General features: G+C 43.2%; 1 protein-coding gene across 2 annotated transcripts in view; it reads right to left on the bottom strand.

The window, feature by feature from the left end:
• LOC144768561 (sulfotransferase 1C1-like) overlaps positions 1–19,598 on the bottom strand; it is a 284,323-nt gene that overhangs the window by 194,455 nt on the left and 70,270 nt on the right. For both annotated transcript variants that reach the window (XM_078652333.1, XM_078652334.1), the window contains one exon: positions 8,907–8,960. The gene's annotated coding sequence lies outside the window, so the exon portion shown is untranslated. The remainder of the gene's footprint in view (positions 1–8,906; positions 8,961–19,598) is intronic.

Raw genomic sequence — 19,598 nt, 5'->3', positions numbered from 1 at the left:
GCACGATGCACACCCTGTGTCACGAGAATGAGTCCTCAGTGCCAGCTGGTAACTGGATTGCAGATCGGAGATGCAGAAAAAGATCCGAGTACGGAAGACCGGACGAAACACTGGTTCCACAGCCGCTGTTGATCAATTCCAGCCCGGATGGGCTAGAAATCGAGGTCCCGGCTTCAGCCCTGGAGTAGGCCGAAAATGGAACACGACATAACTCCACCACCCAGTATGTTAGGGAGTCCGGGATTGCACCACCGGTATCAGGCGAGCTTCATACACCCGGGAGTCCGGCGTAGGTAAAGGATAAATGACAGGATATGCGAGCTGCCGGCGGAGGTCGACGGAGCCGGGAGCTTAAGCAGCCATCTTAGATCGTAGCGTAGCTCCTCCCTGAATGAAATCTTAAATATTTCTGATACCAGTGGAGTCTCAAAAGTATTTAAGACAGTATTTTCGATGGCATTAACACCATTCAAAGTCATACTGGGTATTTTTCCAGATTTCGTCCATTCGATTTTTGGCGGACTTCCCCTCATTTGGGACTAATTGCAGGAATCCTATTCTTGGTCCTTATATTTCGTTATGGCAAACCATGTCACAGACAAAACACCTGCGACAAGGGAAGAAACAATCCGAGCCATTGGATACCGGGATCGGATATCAAAAATCCTGGGACTAACCCGGCTTAGAGACCTGAACATGACTTGGTTTCTTTCATTTCGACCAATGTGGCATCGATGTGTTTTACCTGTATTAAGGTGCTTGCTGTGCGGAGAAGAATGCGTGTTGGACACCTGTCTGACGCTACAATCGGATGCGCCTATGGATGCAGAAACATTGTTGGGTCCGGTAACGGCTCATGCATTGTGCTGCCCTCAACGGCTGCCAATCCTGATGACGGCATTCGTGGAAACTTCACCACTACGATTAAGGGATAGTGAAGTTCAAGATGAAAGCAGCATCGATCAGGTACGACCTTCTGTCAGCAATACTAATCAAAACGTCAATGGAGACAATCATGCACACGAATGCATGGTTACACCTTTTTCCGAGTTAGTGGAACTTTCACAGGAAGCTGTTGACAGCTTTTTCGACAGTCTCAATGATATGATGTTCTCACCAGAGCAGAAATAACGACTTTTGAGCAAGCTAGCACACGGCGTTCCCAACACCCTGAATTTGGCCTTCAACTTTAATAATAAAGTAGCATGAACAATTTTCCCTCCAGTCACGGACAGCAATTTTTTCAGCAGCCCCAAAATATTTTTACGATTTTTCGGGACACTTATCTTCTGCTTAAAGTAAGAACTATTCTTAGAGAACTAAAATTTCTATTTTTAGAAACTTTATAGACATTAGCTGCCCGCTGGTATGTTCATAATTATTTTTATTCTGTGATGAAATGGTCTCGAACTTTTTCTTCTGTATTAAGAGCCATTTCATGTGTAATTCTCATATTCAAATAGTAATAATGTATACATATGCGTGATTACTTTAGCGTTATTCTACAGCTTGAGTGCATATAGTACATGTGACTATTTTATTCCGTATATTACATAATTCGAAATGCATTATATGTATTTTGGGGTGGTAAGGTATACACGATACTCTACAGTATGTTTTACTATGCCTAGATTCGTAAATATGGCCATAGTTAGCGTGGAGTGGGTGTGATGTATTCCTATAGGTTCTGTATCGATCCCCCTATTCCTGACCCTGTTCTGGTTAACAAGTTAACTAGCAGCCATTCCATGATGCAGAAACCGTTATCTGATTAAGCCACACCACGGCACAGGAACGTGTTATCTGTTTAGGTCATAACGCTTGCCATCTAATTAGACAAGCAATATTCCTCCAGCCCCTGATAAGGCATACGGAGTTCTCAAAACAAATCAAACCTATGACAACCTGGGAAAAACCCTGCGGCCATTGTTTTGATTTCACCGAGAACTTCAGCAAAAGAATGTGCTAACGACCAGTTCGTATGACATCCTTATTGACGTATCTATGTCCATCCTTACGTCAATCTCGGCACCTTACAGGTATAAATATTACCGGTATTGCCTTAAGCAAACACACGCGGTGGTGACGAGATCGGAGCAGCCAGACTTGCCGAAGCCCAGAGCAGAGCAGACCCCGCTGGCGCAGCCCCGCCTTCCTGACGCGCTGAGAACGAGACGCTGCTTTCTCCTGCCGAGAAATCCAGCTCCGGCGCTTCCAAGCAGCCCTTGCAGGCAGCCTGGAATATCGAGACCAGAGACGAGAGATACCATCCCTCAACCATCCTAGATTCCAGGTACAGAACTGAATAACCCCTTGCAGAGAATTCTTGAGTCAGTCACTTGGCAAAACAAACTTAACTTAAACTGCTACTTTCTATTCCCGCCCACGTATTAGGCTTAGGTCAGGTACACTGGGGTAGGCGTAGTTAGAAACACCAGTTGAGTACGATTAGTCAAATGTATATGTGTATGTATCTATTTTATCCATTTTAAACCACCTTATGGCTTAGAAACCATATAAATGTTTTTTCAGTATTATTTTATACTTCTGCTTTTATTGTATGCACTTTACTTAACCATAAGTATTGCGATAATATCGATCCATTTCTCTTGTATGAGAAAAGAGACTGATCAATAAATACCATCTTTTATTGAACACGCCCGTCTCTTCCTTTTCTCTACAATCTGGTGAGACTAAGAATGCACGTACTGACTGAGTAAAATAAGTTGTCTTTTGTTTTCACACGACTCTAGAGATACACTCTTGATTAGGGGAGAGCAAAGTTGTCATGTTCTATGGTTGTCGGAAACTAAATCCCTTCTTGTCTATCCAGGGAGGTTCAACTCCTCCTTGCCTATTCGAGAAAGTTTCTAGTGAACTCTGAGCTAGCTGGCAAACCCAAAACTTTAAGTCTAATATCGACAATAGAAGACCTAGTTAACGTCTGGTCTAGGCCTATACTATTGAAGGTATTATTCCAATGCGCAGAGCCTATTGGGATAATAGGAACTACACTACAGTTCTGTGGATGATGTCCTTAGTGATATAATTTGAGATTTTATCAGTGATACCATCAGTGAATGCACTGATCATGTCATGAGTAATGTAATATGTGAGGTCATAAACAGTGCATTGTGGGGGGCATACGTTATAGTTAGCTCAGGTAACTATAACTGCTGAATTTCTCTGATAAACGCTGAGCCTAACTATAACGTCCCTGTAATCTTTGGCTTTACAGTGAATTGCTAAGGTTTTTAAAATTCCATATCTTAACTATAACTTCTCTGTAACAATCATTTTTATTTCAGTGAATTTCTATGATTTTTAAACTTTATTAATATTGTAACGTGTAAACCTTGAGAGTGGTTAGTTGAGTGGCTTTATAGGTTGGTGAGTGGAAGTGTGAGTGGTTGTATGGGCTTGTTTGTAAATGGTTGTATGGTTTTGTGAGAGGGTTTTAGCTGTATGTGTCAGTGAGTGGGTGTATGAGTGGCTGTATAGGTCTGTAAGTGGCTGTATGGGTCTGTGAGTGGATGTTTAAGTACCAATGTGGGTCTGTGAATGGGTGTGTGAGTACCTGTATGGGTCTGTGACTGGGTATGTGAGCAATGCTTTGGTCAGTTAGTGGGCATGTGAGTGGCTATGTGAGTCTGTGACTGAGTGTGTGAGTACCTGTATGAGTCAGTGAGTGGCTGCGAGAGTGGCTATATACACATGTGCTCACAATTTAGACAATGTGTCAGAACTTCCGACTATAGTAGGGTCTCTTGTTGATGAAGTCAAGAAACTAGCTATCCAATCAAAATCAGAAGGTCCTTTAATCTTAATTGCGTTCAGAGACAATGACAAGCAATGTAGGTACAAAGTCCCTAAAAGTTCATTGTGAGGTTCCTGAACACATAGTTAGTGGTTTGTCTGGTGATGAACGGAAGGTAGAAGTAGGTTTGGGTTTAAATATAAATATTGATACTGATGACTGTCCTTCTGTAATAGGTAATGATACCAAGTTTTAAACTCCACGCTTTTTTGTGATGAAACTAGTGGTGCCCTCCCTTTAACCAAAAGGGCTAAAGGCCCAGAACAAATCGAGGAACAATAAAGATATGTCAGCAAACCTTGGAATTGATACTATATCTTTAAACCAAGTGACAAGAAACTATTAAGGCAGGACCAACTACATAAGGGTCCAGATAGTCCCCTAAATTGTGTTGAGATAAATCATCCAAACTATCCTTTGAAGAAACAGACTCGGAGCCTTTTATTAGATTGTAAACAAAAAGAGTCTGCAAGTATTACTGATTTCACCGGCATTAATAGTGGGATGGTGACTATGCAAAATTAGAGGGTTATAAAGAATAGGCAAGAGTGCAAACGGGTCCATGAAAACATCCTTGGAAAAATAAATGATCATTTACAAACACTGTCTGAACTAATTTCAAATACAGAGCATATGTTTTCCCACAGGGTCGTGATAATCAGAGATTCCTTGGGGACTTTTTGGCTGATGGGAATAAGTCTGGGGTTACCCACAGTGCACCATCATTTGGAGGACATCAGTATAACCGCTTAATGAAGGAAGTAGACTCTGCTATTTCTACAAGGGCCTTGCCGGAAAACCAATCTTCAGATACCCTGAAGCTAATTTTCCACCCCCAATGCAAATCAAGGGGTATCTATGACAGTCTGAATTGGAATTCAATTCTAAAATGAATTTAAACAATTTTTAAATTAACCTCTATTAAAGCTACGGATCTTGTTTCCATCGAATCTAAACAAACACATCTACATTTAGCCCGTGAGCCCACTATTACAACTTGGACTTCCAATGAAATAGTTAACAAAATCTATGCCTTCAGCTCAAATTTTAAGGAATGGGGTATTAAGATCAAGAAATACATCCCTCCAAAATATCCTTCCATTCTATAAGTACTAGCCCCAAGAGAAGAAAAAAAAGGGTTGACTGCAAAAGGCCAATTTCATCACTCAGAGGAGCAACTGGCTCATTGAATAAGCCAGTCCACCATACATCTGTCGGTTACCAATGCATTAACAGGTGGGCTTACATGCAAACTGATAACTAAATGTAAAATGCCACTAGAAGATTGGACATGGCTCCCAGCAACACTCACAACTGCGTCCCTAGGATTTGAGGATTGAATTTTGCTTACAGCATGAGAAAATAACATACAGATGAGAATCAATCAATCAATCAGCAAATTTGTAGAGCGCGCTACTCACCCGCTAGGGTCTCAAGGCGCTGGGGGGAGGGGGGGTCGCTACTGCTCGAACAGCCAGGTCTTGAGTTGTTTCCTGAAGGCGAGATGATCCTGGGTCAGCCGTAGGTGGGTGGGGAGGGAGTTCCATGTCTTGGCCGCCAGGTAGGAGAAGGATCTTCCTCTGGCGGTGGATCTGCGAATTCGTGGGACGGTGGCGAGGGCGAGGCTGGCAGATCGAAGCTGGCGAGTGGGTGTGTAGAATGCGAGGCGACTGTTGAGGTATTTGGGGCCCATGTCGTGAAGAGCCTTGTGTGCATTGGTGAGGAGTCTGAACATGATCCTCTTGTTGACGGGGAGCCAGTGCAGGTCTCTCAGATGTGCAGAGATGTGGCTGTGACGGGGGATGTCCAGGATGAGTCGTGCAGAGGCGTTCTGTATGCGCTGGAGTCTTTTCTGGAGTTTGGCTGTGGTTCCAGCGTAGAGGGTGTTCCCGTAGTCTAGTCAGCTGGTGAAGAGGGCCTGGGTGACCGTCTTCCTGGTTTCGGTGGGGATCCACCGGAAGATCTTTCAGAGCATGCGCAGGGTGTTAAAGCAGGATGACGAGACGGCGTTGACTTGCTTGGACATCGTGAGGGAGGAGTCCAGGATGAAACCCAGGTTGCGAGCATGGTCCGTTGGCTTGGGGGTGGTGCCCAGTGCAGGGGGCCACCAGGAATCGTCCCAGGCAGAGGGAGATGGTCCCAGGACAAGGACTTCTGTCTTGTCTGAGTTCAGCTTCAGAAGATTGAGCTTCATCCATTCCGCGACGTCTCTCATTCCTTCCTGGAGGCTGGCTCTGGCGGTGGTGGGGTCATTGGTGAGGGAGAGGATCAACTGGGTGTCATCAGCGTAGGAGATGATTTTCAGATTGTGTTGGCCTGCGATGGCTGCAAGGGGGCTCATGTAGACGTTGAAGAGGGTGTGGCTGAGCGAGGATCCTTGCGGAACGCCGCAGATGACTTCGGTGGCCGCGGATCGGAACGGGGGAGGAGGACTCTCTGGGTTCTTCCGGCGAGGAACGAGACGATCCACTCCAAGGCCGTTCCTTGGATTTCGGTGTTGCTGAGGCGTTGTATCAGGGTGCCGTGACACACGGTGTCGAAGGCTGCTGAGAGGTCCAGGAGGATGAGTGCAGCTGTTTCCCCGTTGTCGAGCAGGGACCTGATGTCGTCGGTAGCTGCGATGAGGGCGGTCTCGGTGCTGTGGTTTGCTCGGAAACCGGACTGTGAGGGGTCGAGGGATCCGATAGTCTTTTGGAAGGCGGAGAGTTGTTTGTTGACGGTCTTCTCGATGACTTTGGCAGGAAAAGGGAGGAGCGAGATGGGGCGGAAGTTCTTGAGGTCCGTGTGGTCCACGGTAGGTTTCTTCAAGAGGGCGCTGAGCTCGGCATGTTTCCAGCTCTCCGGGAAGGTGGCTGATGCGAAGGAGCTGTTAATGATGACCCGGAGTTGGGGTGCGATGATGGAGTTGGCTTTGTTGAAGATATGGTGTGGACAGGGGTCGGTGGGGGAGCCGGAGTGGATGGTGTTCATCGTGCGGGCGGTGTCTTCGGTGCTGATCGGGGTCCAGTTGCAGAGGGTGGTGGTGGGGGGTGCTGGTTCGGTGGTTGAGTGTGTGGTCTGAGCGCCGAAGCTGTTGTGTATGTCGGCGATCTTGCGGTGAAAGAACGAGGCGAGTGAGTCACAGAGAATATGTTCCTGGAATGTGCATGGGTTAGCCAATTTGCTGGCTGATCCTGATACTCTCCCATTTTTAAAAGGTTTTAAAATCTTAATTTCGCAATAAACATTGGAGAGAGCAAGTTACTCCCTTACTTGGCTTCAATGAGTTTAATCTTCCTGCCACACGTACTAAAAAACAAGTGTGGCCTCTCACTTTATTTTTCAACAGTCCTTAGGTTAACAGTTGAAATAATTGATTTGCAGTTGGCTTGGGTAGAATGTGTTTTAACACAATGTAACTGTTACAACATGATTATATTGAATGTTTATCCAATTACAAGGAAAAACAAACTGTCTCAATTTTTTAGTCTGTGGCAGATCCTAAGGACGTTATCACTTAAGTGTCCTAATTAAGGGTGGGTGGTGAACTCTGCTCTCCCAGCGGAGTTTGCTGAATTTTTCCAACTCCCCGCTCCACTGGGAACGTGGAGTTCAGCAAAAACTCTGATTCCGTGGTGTGGCGAGGTTTTCCCTGGCACCAACACCTAGCAAGGCTGCCAGGGCTTACCTTGAGCATTCTCAGCTGCCCTTCTCCTCCTGGCTGTCTCCTCTCCTCTCCAGGCTCGTACGTGCAAAACAAAACCCCTGCACTGTACATCTTGGGGGGACAGCGCATGTTTGGTGTGTGTGATTCTAATATAAATTGGCCTCATTTGAGGTCCCAATGTGTGAAAAACAGTACGTCCTGTGCAGATGAAATGGGCAGCTTTAATCTGAAGAACGATCTGGACTGTATAAGCAATACCGAAACAGTCAATCTTTTGCAATATCAAAAGGGGCTCCGGGCCTCAAGGGACTTGCTAATGCCATATTCCATGCCAACGCTGTTTTGTGGGCCGAAGTGTTGACTTCATTATTCAGTGAGATGCTGGCATTGAATATTGTTTCTGTGTCCAGGCAAGGTAGAATTAAACTACCAATTTTCAAAAGCAGCTGATTGACAATCCTGTCAATTATTGGTTAATTGCCTTAATTGATTAGATGCTAAGGTCTTTGCTTCTCTTTTATTGATTGACCTGGAAAACTGTGCAGTGCTGCAAGAAATAATTCCAACTAACCAGACAGGATTTCCTAAGGGTCAATCTACTATTATTAATTTGATGGCCCTACTTTATTAGCTGAACAGTCAATTTAAAAAAAGTAAAATCTTTATATCTGTTTCATAGATTTAAAAGCTGCCTTTGATTCAGTTCCTCATTTTTCATTATGGAAAACAATTTGCAAAGTGGGGTTGGCAAGAGCCAGGAGACAACACCAACTACAGTCTCCTTGTCTTGCAGGCGTGTTCCGATGAAAACGGAAGTCAGGTGGCCTCCAGAGGACAAGGACTTTGGTTCTACGTCAACCCGTCTGGAGCCGGGGACGCAGGAGGTCCGGAAGAAAAGAGACGCAAGTCAGCGAGTTTGAAGGGGAAGAGCATCACATGTGAAGCACGGACTTTCGAGTGCAGCTAGAAGCAAGAACCGGAAACCATAGAGCAGAATGCTTCCTCAATTGACATTCTTGGGGAGGAATCTTCGTATGCAGACCACACAAACCGGGAGAAGACGGGACTCAAACGAGACCAAGGGACTCCTGAAGAAGAACCACTTCCCATTAGCCAGTGGTCTCCTGCTCCTGGCAGCATCCTAGGAAGGACGTGACTTACCCAGGTACATGAGAGTATTTTAAATAAAGTCAGTGGCCGGGAGGGGAGAAGTGAAACTGCAAAGCAGGCGGTACAAAGGAATTGAACTAAGCAAAGAAGGGGGCTATCTTGTTATTTTGAAACGGTGAAATCCATATATTATCTTAAGCCTAAAATGCCTCAGCCTCTGAGTCACCCTGTTTCCTACTAAAAGAGCACCAAACCTAAATTAAAGGAAGCATTAAACTGCACAATACTAACCCACTAAAAAGTAACAAAAAAACTACTAATTTGTACACTGACCTGGTGTATGCTTGATTTTGCTGAGGGTACCAGTGTACGGAAGTTCCGAAGGACCTACAAAGGAAAGAAGAAAAGAAGGAGCTGTAAAGAAACTAGTACTTTTTTAAGTCAACTTGTTCAAAATCCTTTGTTACAAATAAAAGAGAAGAGAGAGACATTTTGTGACTATCTTTATTGTTGTAAGAACCTGCCTTTTGACAGGACTATTCCCCGAATGTGTTTGGATGCTCTAATTCTTCTATATACCAATACTTGGGTCCAGGTCAAGTTAGGTGATGGCTGTGCTCTATCTCAAAAAATCAAAACCTAAAATGGCCTCAAACAGGGCTGCGTACTTGCACCTTGCCTTTTAATCTTTCTATGTCAGACCTTTTAGAGCATCTTGATTCTGTTAATGGTCATTCTCCAAAAGATCTTAGCTACCTGCAATATGCTAATGATACAATTTTTTTGAGCCACACCTCAATAGGCCTACAAAGATTGATCGATGCATTTGATGATTAAATATTAGTCAATGGTCCGGAATTGAATGTGAAAGAAAATAAAATTATTAAAATTGACCCAGCGAAATGTAAGACTACTTCATGGAGGGCTAGAGGTGTTCCAATTAAAGTGGCGAAAACATATCATTCTCTGGTATTTTATTTGATAATAGAGTGTCGTTCAGAAGCCCTTTTAAAGTTTTAAGGGCAAAAACTTTGACTTTAATGTATGCCTTTAAATGTTTACGCAAATCATTGAGGTGCCAATCCCATGAACATCTCCTCAAAGTTATGGGTGTTAAACTACAAACAACAATTGCTTATGGCTCGCCTATTACCAGGGGCTCAAGATCCCAAAACAAAAGATTTATTAGTTATTAGGGCCTGCAAGTCAGTCTTTGGGATCCCAAGGTCCACTGGCCAAGCTGAAATAAGACTGGAGTTTGGTCTCCTAAGACAATCCATGGTTGATCAAGCGTCATTTTTAAAATGTATTTATTTCCTATTCCTGTCTGATCGTGTCTCTTTAGCAAATTATTGCTGGCGCGAAATAGCCCATTCTACTTATGGATATGCTTGGCATTCACATATTTCATCATGCCCAGTTTTAAACAATAAAAAAAACCTCAAAAGTCTTTCACTTAGTGAGGATAAGGCAGCTTTAGTGGTAAATGTTCCTGACTGGTCTGTGATTAATTCCTATCATTCTTTACAAATTCAGCCATATGTAAATGCCAATTTCCTGGCCCACATGAAGGAAATATTTTTTTAATTAAGACTTGGCATATACCCAACTAAAGAAGGCACAACCATGGCCAAACTTGGAATGTAGACTGTGTGGGTGGCAATGTGAAACCTATGTACATATTGTGTGTAGGTCCTAAACAGCTTAAAATATGCTGTGTATCATTGAAACGTCTATTCCTTAAAGCAGGTGTTAGATCTGTCAGCAAGGCTCCTATTTTATGTTTTTCAGGTGAATCAATTCCACTATTATGTCAGTTAATACATTTTCTATCAATTGCAGAAAAATAGCTGGTATCTACAGTGTGCAATTAAGGGTAAGGCACACTTTTGGAAATATATGGATGCTGTTGTCAGGTTATTGGTACTTCGAATGCGTTTGCAGTTGGATTTTATTATTGTGTCTTAGGCAATTTTTGTGATTAGCACCTACAGAGTATATGGAAGCACCTTTTTTTGTTGCTTATTTTTACAAGGACTTATAATGTCTACAATTGTTGCACTTTGCCATTTTATAGCTATTGTATGTCATATAATGTTTATAGTGTTTATTACACATCCTTGGGAATCCGACTTTCACATATTATTTGATTTATGAATTTTTAACAAATGTGATAAAGGTAGGGCAACTGTTGTAACAATGTTTAGTGGGACATGTAGCCATAGAAATAACCATCCTTTTAGATGTACACAGTTGTATATTAATTGGTGACTAATCGATTTGTTTTTTACTCATGATTTTTTTTTTTTAATTGCAATGATTTTTGATAATCGAGCAATAAATAATTTATCTGATCTGAGTGGCTATATGGGTCTGTGATTGGCTGTTTGGGTCTGTGAGTAGTAGATGAGGAGGGGCTGTATGGATCTGTGAATGGAAGTTGATTACCCATGTGTGTCTGTGAGTGGGTGTGTGAGTGCCTGTGTGGGTCTTTGACTGGGTCTGTAAGTGGTGTTATGGATTTGTGAGTGGGTGTGAGAGTGGCTACTAGAATTGTATTGTTCCAATTTGTTCAATTAAAATTAACCAAGACTACAACTCCCAGAATGCACTGATATGTAAAAGCAAAGTCTAGTAATGGGAATGCGATGTGCCGATGACATGGAGCCATCCGGTCATTTTCCATTGTTTATTTCTGTATTGATGGCATGATTTTTATAGCACTTGAAGAAAAATAATAGATGCAGATTTTGAATTATGCTAATGGGGAAGGTATTGCCAAGTAGCAAGTTATTATTCATTTCAACTGCCCTCACTTATTCAAACTCAGATAGATGAAAGGCTGAATGGGCGAGCCGGGATTCAAACATTCAAACTTAAGGCTACACATGGATTTCCATAATGAAGGTGTTAGTCCACTACACTATTTTACCAGTGTTATGCGTTCGGTACACCAGTTTACATTCCCAACCAAAGCTCCCATTTAAATGAAGACCAGTATGAAAAATAAATATAAAATAAATTCAGAAGCACAATGTAGGTCATTTTCTTCAGTGAAGTAGTATAATCAGAACAAATATTGCTTGTGTCTCCCTCATTAGCAATGAGGAGCAATCAACGGTTTCAAAGTGACCTGGACGATTTGGGCCATCTTGCATAATCACTGCATCCAACAAGTACAATTTGGCACCAACATTTGAACTAAACAACCAGTCCACAAACAACACTGCTGTGATTAATTGGTACAAAAATGAAATTTACACTGACCAATTGCTGCAATACTCCAATAATTGCATACTTTAATAGGGTATAGGGGAGCCATGTAGCCCCCTTCTCTGGGCTGATTTCGGCCCTGGGGACTGCATCATCCGGGGCCCAGCCATATTTCAATTGGGGATGGGGCCCTTCGCTCCCTTCCCTTTGCCGATTTTGTCCCAGGGCACCCCATCCCCCAGGGCCTGGCCATGTCTCCCTGGGTGTCCTGGCCCCACCCAGTGTACCAACTGTGTGCTATGGGACTGCGGGGAGCGCTTCAAGGCTCACGATCCCAGCCAGATCCCCACCTCTTGCTCTTGCACACAGGGAGCTGCTGGAAATGCAGCTCCATGGGAGCAATCGTTTCATTTTTTTTCCTGACCATATGTCTGCGGGCAAGGAAAGAGCTGAAAACTCAATTTCAAGTAAGAGGAAGCACTTTGAGAGCTCCTGCTTACTAAAAGTGGAGCATTTGCTTTTGCTTGGCGGGAGCCAGCTCCCGCCAAGAAAAAACTGCAAAATGCTATCTCCTGAGGGTGGGCACCTTGGGATATAGAAGATGCTGGCCCTATGGCAGCAGGAGGGGGCCATGTGGGCCCCTCCTGTGAGCTATACGGGCTAGCCCCGGGGAGGTGGGGATCACTGGGGCAGTCTATGGTCAAAAGGGGGCATGCAGCCCCCTCCCATTATTATATACATGGATCCTGGGAGGAGGGGGTTCCCAGGGCCCATGGGAGTTCACGTGGCCCCATTACTGCTTCTTTAGCCACAGAGAGGTGGTGGCCCTTGGGGCTTCTAGGAAGCTGAGGAGGGGGTTGGGACACACCACTGCATTTTTAAGTATGAGGCCCCAGGGAGGTGGTGGTCCCTTGGCTTCTAGGAAGCTCAGGAGGGGGGCCCGTTCACCCCCTCCTTTTCTCAAATAAGGCCCCCAGGGATTTTTATTAAAAATAAATAGGGCAGAAGTGGTGCTTGCTTTTTTGTAATTGTTGCTGCGGATTTGCAGCTCTGTTGCGATTTCGCAGCATACATTTTTAAAAAGTGCTTTTTTGCCCTGACCGGGTGCCAGCAGCCACCCAGGACCAGAGCTAAGGGGTCAGAATATTCCTGCCTTGCTCCTTTTCTTTTTATTTAACACTTCCTGGTTGAAGGTTGGCAGCCAATCAGATTTCAGCACAGGGAGTGTCGGATTCTTGTAGGATTTGCGTCCCTATACATTCAAATTTGGCTTTCCCTTTATATTTAAAAACTACTGAACAGATTTACATCAATTTACAAAAAGATTGATTTCTGGACCAAGAGCTACCTTTCTGCCTAATTTGGTGTAATTCGATCCAGTGGTTCTGGTTGCAGCCATGTCTAAAATCTCTATGGAAATGAACATAGGGAAAATCTGTTTTGGGACCCCCCGATTTTTCCTGGCCCGTGTTGATGGATCACCACGTAACTTTCAACACAGTAGTTAAAGAAATATAGAAATTCACTAAAAACAATCAAAGGTTACAGGGACGTTATAGTTAGGAAATAGTTTTAAAAAAACATATAAATTCACTGAAAACAAAATGTTACAGGGACATTATAGTTAGGAAATAGAATTTTTAAAATCATAGATATTTACTGAAAAAGCAAAGGTTACAGGGACGCTATAGTTAGGCTCACATTCTACTCATACAAGAATATTGAATTTCAGCAGTTATAGTTACCTGAGCTAACTATAACTTAATCCCACCCAATGTACTGCTTATGACCACACATATTACATCACTCATGACATGGTCAGTGACATCAGTAATGACATCTCAAATGACATCACTGTTGACATCATCCACAGACCCACCACCTACACACCCACTCACACCCCATACATCCTCTTGTAAGCCCACTCACATACCCAAACAACCAGTCACATACCCATGCATATAACCATACAAATACTCAGTACTCATACAATTACTTAATCTTCCTTAGAGCTACTCATATACCCACTCACTCAATCTTTCATTCACCCATACAGCCACTCATACAACTAGTCACTCACCAACACAGCCTCTCACGCAGTCATATATCCACCCATACAGCCACTCATACACAGACTTATTCACCTATACAGCCACTAAAAAACCCACTCATACAGTCAGTCTCTAAACACAGCCACTCATTCAGCCATACAAACACTCACATACCCAGCCAACCACTGACATACCCATTCACACATCCATGCAAGCATTACCATATCGGCTCACTCACCCATATACTCACTCAAACAGCCACTCATTTACCCATACACCCACCTACACACCCAATCACTCACTCATACAGCCATTCAGATACCCACTCACTAACCCACACAGCCACTCACTAACCCAAACAGCCACTGACACACCCACTTATTCTCTAACATATTTACTCACACACCAACTCACTCTCCTACACAGCCACTTGGATTCCTACTTATACACTCATACCACCACTCACATACCCATTCACTTGCCCATACAGCCACTTATACCCCCCAAAAACACTCACATACCCATTCAAACACTCATACCTATACAACCACTCACACATCTACAGACTTAGTCAGAAATCCACTCACTCACCCATACATTCACTCATGCATGTACTCACACACCCATACAGCCACTCACATACCCTGTTACACCTTTATACAGACAGTCACAAACACACTAAGATTACATATTTTAGAGCTAGTCTCACTAACTAGTAGTACTAATCTAACTTTTGTAGTTGGCTAGTATATATGTTCAACACCCACAAACTCTTGAAGACACTTATAATACTCACTTGATGTTATCAGGGATGTCATAAGTGATGTAATTTGAGATGCCATCAGTGATGTCACTGACCATTTCATGAGTGATATAATATGTGAGGTCATAAGCAATGCATTGCAGAGGCGTAATTTATAGTTAGCTCAGGTAACTATATCTGCTTATTTTCAATGATTTTGTACTAGTGAAATCTGTGCCTAACTATAATGTCTCCGTAACCTTTGGTGTTTTCACGGAATTTCTATGGTTTTTACGATTCTATTTCCTAACTATATCTTTGAATTTGTTTCAGTAGAAAAAAACACAAACACACACACATAGACTTTCACATATCTAGTAACCAACTTATGTAGTCGTTTACACAACAAGAGATAGAGTGATACAGGTATTCACAACGTTTAATCACTATCCCATATATTTAGTGAGACACTTTAAATTCATCACTTAGACAGTCAATCACATTGCTAATAAATCCTCCATTCAGACACTTATACATGCACTCAGTCTTCAAGGCAGATTGCTATATATATATAATACTTATTTAAATATCGAAAATAAACTACATTCACTGGATGATGTAATCAGTGATGTCATCAGTGATGCCATTTGAGATGTCATCAGTGATGTCCCTGACCATGTCATGAATGATTTAATATGTGACATCATCAGCAGTGGATTGCGGGCGCGTGAGTTATAGTTAGTACAACTAACTATAACGGGGGAATTTCAATGGTTTTGTACGAGTGAAATGTCCAACTAACTGTAACACCCCTAAAACCTGTGGTTTTTTCAATGAATTTCTGAGGTTTTTTGAATGCTAATTCCTACCTATAACATGTCTGAAACCTATGGTTTTTTCTGTGAATATATATATACACACACATAGGTGGAACTATATTATACTCTTAATAACTCCCTTCTCTCCATCTAAGTCCAAATATACTAACAATAGAGTCGATTCCCATGCACAATATGATCAAAAGGACGAGACAGCCTTATCACGTAACTAGATAGACTTCTTCAGAGAAAAACAACTTGCAAACATCCCAACACAAGACGACAGGACTATGGAAACCATTTCAATCTACAGCACTACATGCCAAGAACAAATGATTACTGAGTAAGTGACATTTTCCATCTGTAAGAGTAAAATATATCAGAAGTAAAGACATATGTTCTCAGTGAAGTGAAATGAGTTATTCTAATACATTGAAACTATTTTCACAACTTGTTTACTGTTCTATCAGTGTTTGTGATCCTCACGTTTAATATTTTGAGCTACACTGAAACTGTCTTTACAACTTCTTTCCTGTAATATCTACATTTGTGGTACTCACATAAAATATTTTGTGATACATTGAAACTATTTTAAAAACATCTTTACTGTTAATATCAGTGTTTGACTCATCAAAAAAAATTGACATACTTTGAAAATATTTTTACAACTTATATACTGTAATATCGGCGTTTGTGGTGCTTACTATAACATGTATTTAATATTTATTTTGTAAATGAAGGAACAAACTTTGTACTTGTATAAATTAATTTGAAAACATTCAATAAATATTTACAATAAAAAAATACTGTATCGCTATGCATTGTGTCAACTGCTTTATTAAAAATATGCAGAAAAAATGGTCCCTTTAATTGTCGTGACACACACAGCCAGACAAGAATGGACATTGCAAGTGAACTGTATTACAGAAAGGTAGCAACCATGCAATTTCATGATTGGGTATCAGGATAGCATACAGAGCTCACACATAAACTGCTTTTCCCAGCCTTCTTACGTTTTCTCTTGAAGTGTTGATAAGGTCTTTCCAAGAGAATTTGAAAGGAGAAAGTAGAAGATGAAGAACAGAGGTAGGACGGTATATCCAAAAGTGCAAAAATGGATGAAAAGGATGGACCAAAGTCTGCATGTACAATAGTCAGTGGAAGCGTTTTGAGAGCTGGTACGCCCAAGGTGGTGAATAATGTGAAATATCTAGTGGCGAAACCACCACACACCAAGTGGGCAACGGCACATGAATGAATGAATTGCATGGGCTTGGACTATGATGAGAATATACTGCAAGAGGACCAGATCAAGTGAAGAGATTTGATTGATAAGGCATACAAAGGAGGTGGCAACAACGGGGAGTAAGGTCCATGGGTGGTGGAGACTGGGTTTGTTAATCTATGTCTTACCTACTATGTTGCAAGCTTAAGACACAGTAACAACCAGAGACCCTTGCTCTGTGTCCCCCCATTATTTTGTCAATTAGGGTAGGGGGAGAAAATGAAAAGGAGTAAATAAAATATATACAAATGTACTGGTATGTTCAGAACACTAGATCAAGAACTGAAGAACAAAGGTCACATATAAAAGAAGAAGTTACATAAAGGAAGGTTGCACAAGAAAGAAGGCAGATCTTGTACACAAACAGGTAAGTCTACAAAAGAACAACAAGTGAACAAGACTAACAACACTGGAACGAACCAATGCTGCGGAACAGATTGCGATAAGACGTAGAAAGACACTGTAAAAAAAACAGAGTTTTACCGTAATAAAAATAAATAGCCCCCATCCGGCTCCCCGCGTCCTTCGGGAACCTGCATTACTTTTCCTCAGGGAGAGCAGCTAACATGCAATCTGCTTTCCTATTTGGAAGAGAGACCAGGTTTCCTCCTCTCTCTTCCAAATAGGGAAGCAGTTTCCAATGACAGACTGGGAGCCACCTCCCCCCCCTGCATATATTAACTTAGAGCCCCGGGGAGTGGCGGTCCCCGGGGCACTGTGTGGGGGATTGGGACCCTGACACAATTTTTTTTAAATGCCACCGGAATTTGACCCCCCCTGGGACTATTAACCTTTAAACCGCGAGAGCACGCGCTTCATTTTTTTTATTTTTCGACGGTGAAATGTGCGGATCCTACATGCATCCCACGATTTAAAAAAAATAATAATGTTTCGCCTAGAGGTCCTTGTGCGACCCCCTGAGCAGGCCTAGGGAGTCAGGGTGTGTCTACCCTGCCCCCTTTGCGCGAATTACACACATATCTCACAGACTTCTTCACCCTCGCTTCTACCGAGGCACAAAATCGCTGCCAACAGTTCCTGGTTTTGAATGTTTACAACAGCTTGACAGCCAATTAGAATTGAGCGCGTGATCGGGGCGGTGCACTCATGCTACGATGACAATACTTGCACAATCCGCGGATCCGTAGCGGCCATAGATATATAAATGACTTTAACCCTAATTTTCTCAGAAACTACTGTACAGATTGACACCAGATAAGCCAAAGGCACAAGTCAGAACTGAGGACTACCTCTCTGCCAAATCTTTAAAGTCTCAGGATGATTCGTCAAGCGGGGGCCGAGAAAAAAGGGGGGTCCCAAAACGAGTTTCCCCCATGCAATTTCCCATAGGACATTTAGCCGCAGCTACAGCCCAAACTGCTAAACGGAATTACTCGAAATTTGGCAAAGAGGTAGTCCTCAGTTCAGACTCGTGCCTTTTGCTTAAATGGTGTCAATCTGTTCTGTAGTTACTGAGAAAATTACAGTTAAAAGTACATATATATCTATGGCCGTGGTGGATCCGCGTATCCTGCGTGCACCCTGAGTGCACCCTCCCGATCACGCGCTGAATGCTAATTGGTTGTCAACATTCGAAACTAGGAACAGTTGGCAGCCATTTTGTGGCTCGGTAGAAGCGAGGCTGAAGAAGTCTGTGGAGTATGTGTGCAAAATGTATAAAGGGGCAGGGTAGAAATACCCTGACCCTCTAGATCTGTTTAGGGGGTCCCAGAAGGACTCCCAGGCCCCCCAAAATTATTATTATTTTTTTTTAAATGCCTCTAAGTACGTGCAGGGTGCACGGATCCTGCCGTAAAAAAAAAAATAGATCGGAGCTTCTTTTACAATTAGCCCCTGGGGGGCCAAATCACGGGGGCAAAATGTATACATTTAAAGGGTACACAGAGGGGCCCCCCAGCCCCGGGGACTGCCACCCCCCAGGGCTACAAAATAAATTGTTGGGAGGGGCTCAAAAGCCCCTCCCAGTATTATTTTTGGGGAGGGCTCAACGGCCCGCCAAGCCCCAGGGACCACCACCCCACGGGGCTTTATGGATTTTGGGAGGGGGGCTGTGTGGCCCCCCTCCGGGAGCTCTCGAGGGCCATGGGGAACACCACCCACCAGGGCCAGCTCCTGCAGTGTCCTGGGCGGCCACCCCCTGGACACTGCTGTTTGCTATGAGAGGGCAGGAGCCTCATGCCCTCCCATAGAAAACAGGGTTTGGATTTTGAAAGAGGGAGCAGGGAAACCTGCTCTCTCTTTCAAAATCCAAACCATATTGCTTTTCCACATGGGGAGCTGCATGTTAGCTCCGGAAGGATGCGGGGAGCCGGCTGGACCGTGGGGGCATTGGGGTTCCCCCCACGGTACCCAACATTTTTTATAAGCCCTGGGGGATGGGATCCCCGGGGGATAATAGAAATTAGTGATAGGGGCTATTTGTTTTTTATGGTAAAATTAGGAGTCACGCACCCAGTGCAGCGCTCAGTGCGGCCCCCTGGTGTGCACGCGTTGGATGCACGGCTTCTAACCTGTAGGGTGCGCAACTCCAGGGCATGTGGTGCACGACTTGTACGCTTTGGCTGCACGACTTTGGCACGTTGGGTGCGCGACTCGAAGCCAAAAAACAAATAATATTTTTCAGATATACATCAAGCTTATGTGTTTAGTTCTTAGGTGGCTCTAAAAAGAGCCCTTGTGTTTATTGAGAGATTTTAGTACCTATAAGTAAGTACCGATGCAGAGTCTAAAGTTTATGAGGAAGACTCTGTTTCCCTCATCTGTAAAATGTACACCATCTCTCCTATAGGTGCCATCATATTGAAATGCAGATTGTTGTAGTAAATGGATCCCATTCTATAGTCTCGGAGAAAAGCAGAAACAGACTTATTCAATTGTTTCCTAGCTTTCTCAATC

This window comes from Lissotriton helveticus, chromosome 7, assembly GCF_964261635.1.
Source record: "Lissotriton helveticus chromosome 7, aLisHel1.1, whole genome shotgun sequence".
NCBI lineage: Eukaryota > Metazoa > Chordata > Amphibia > Caudata > Salamandridae > Lissotriton > Lissotriton helveticus.
This window is presented reverse-complemented; position numbering and strand designations above follow the sequence as displayed.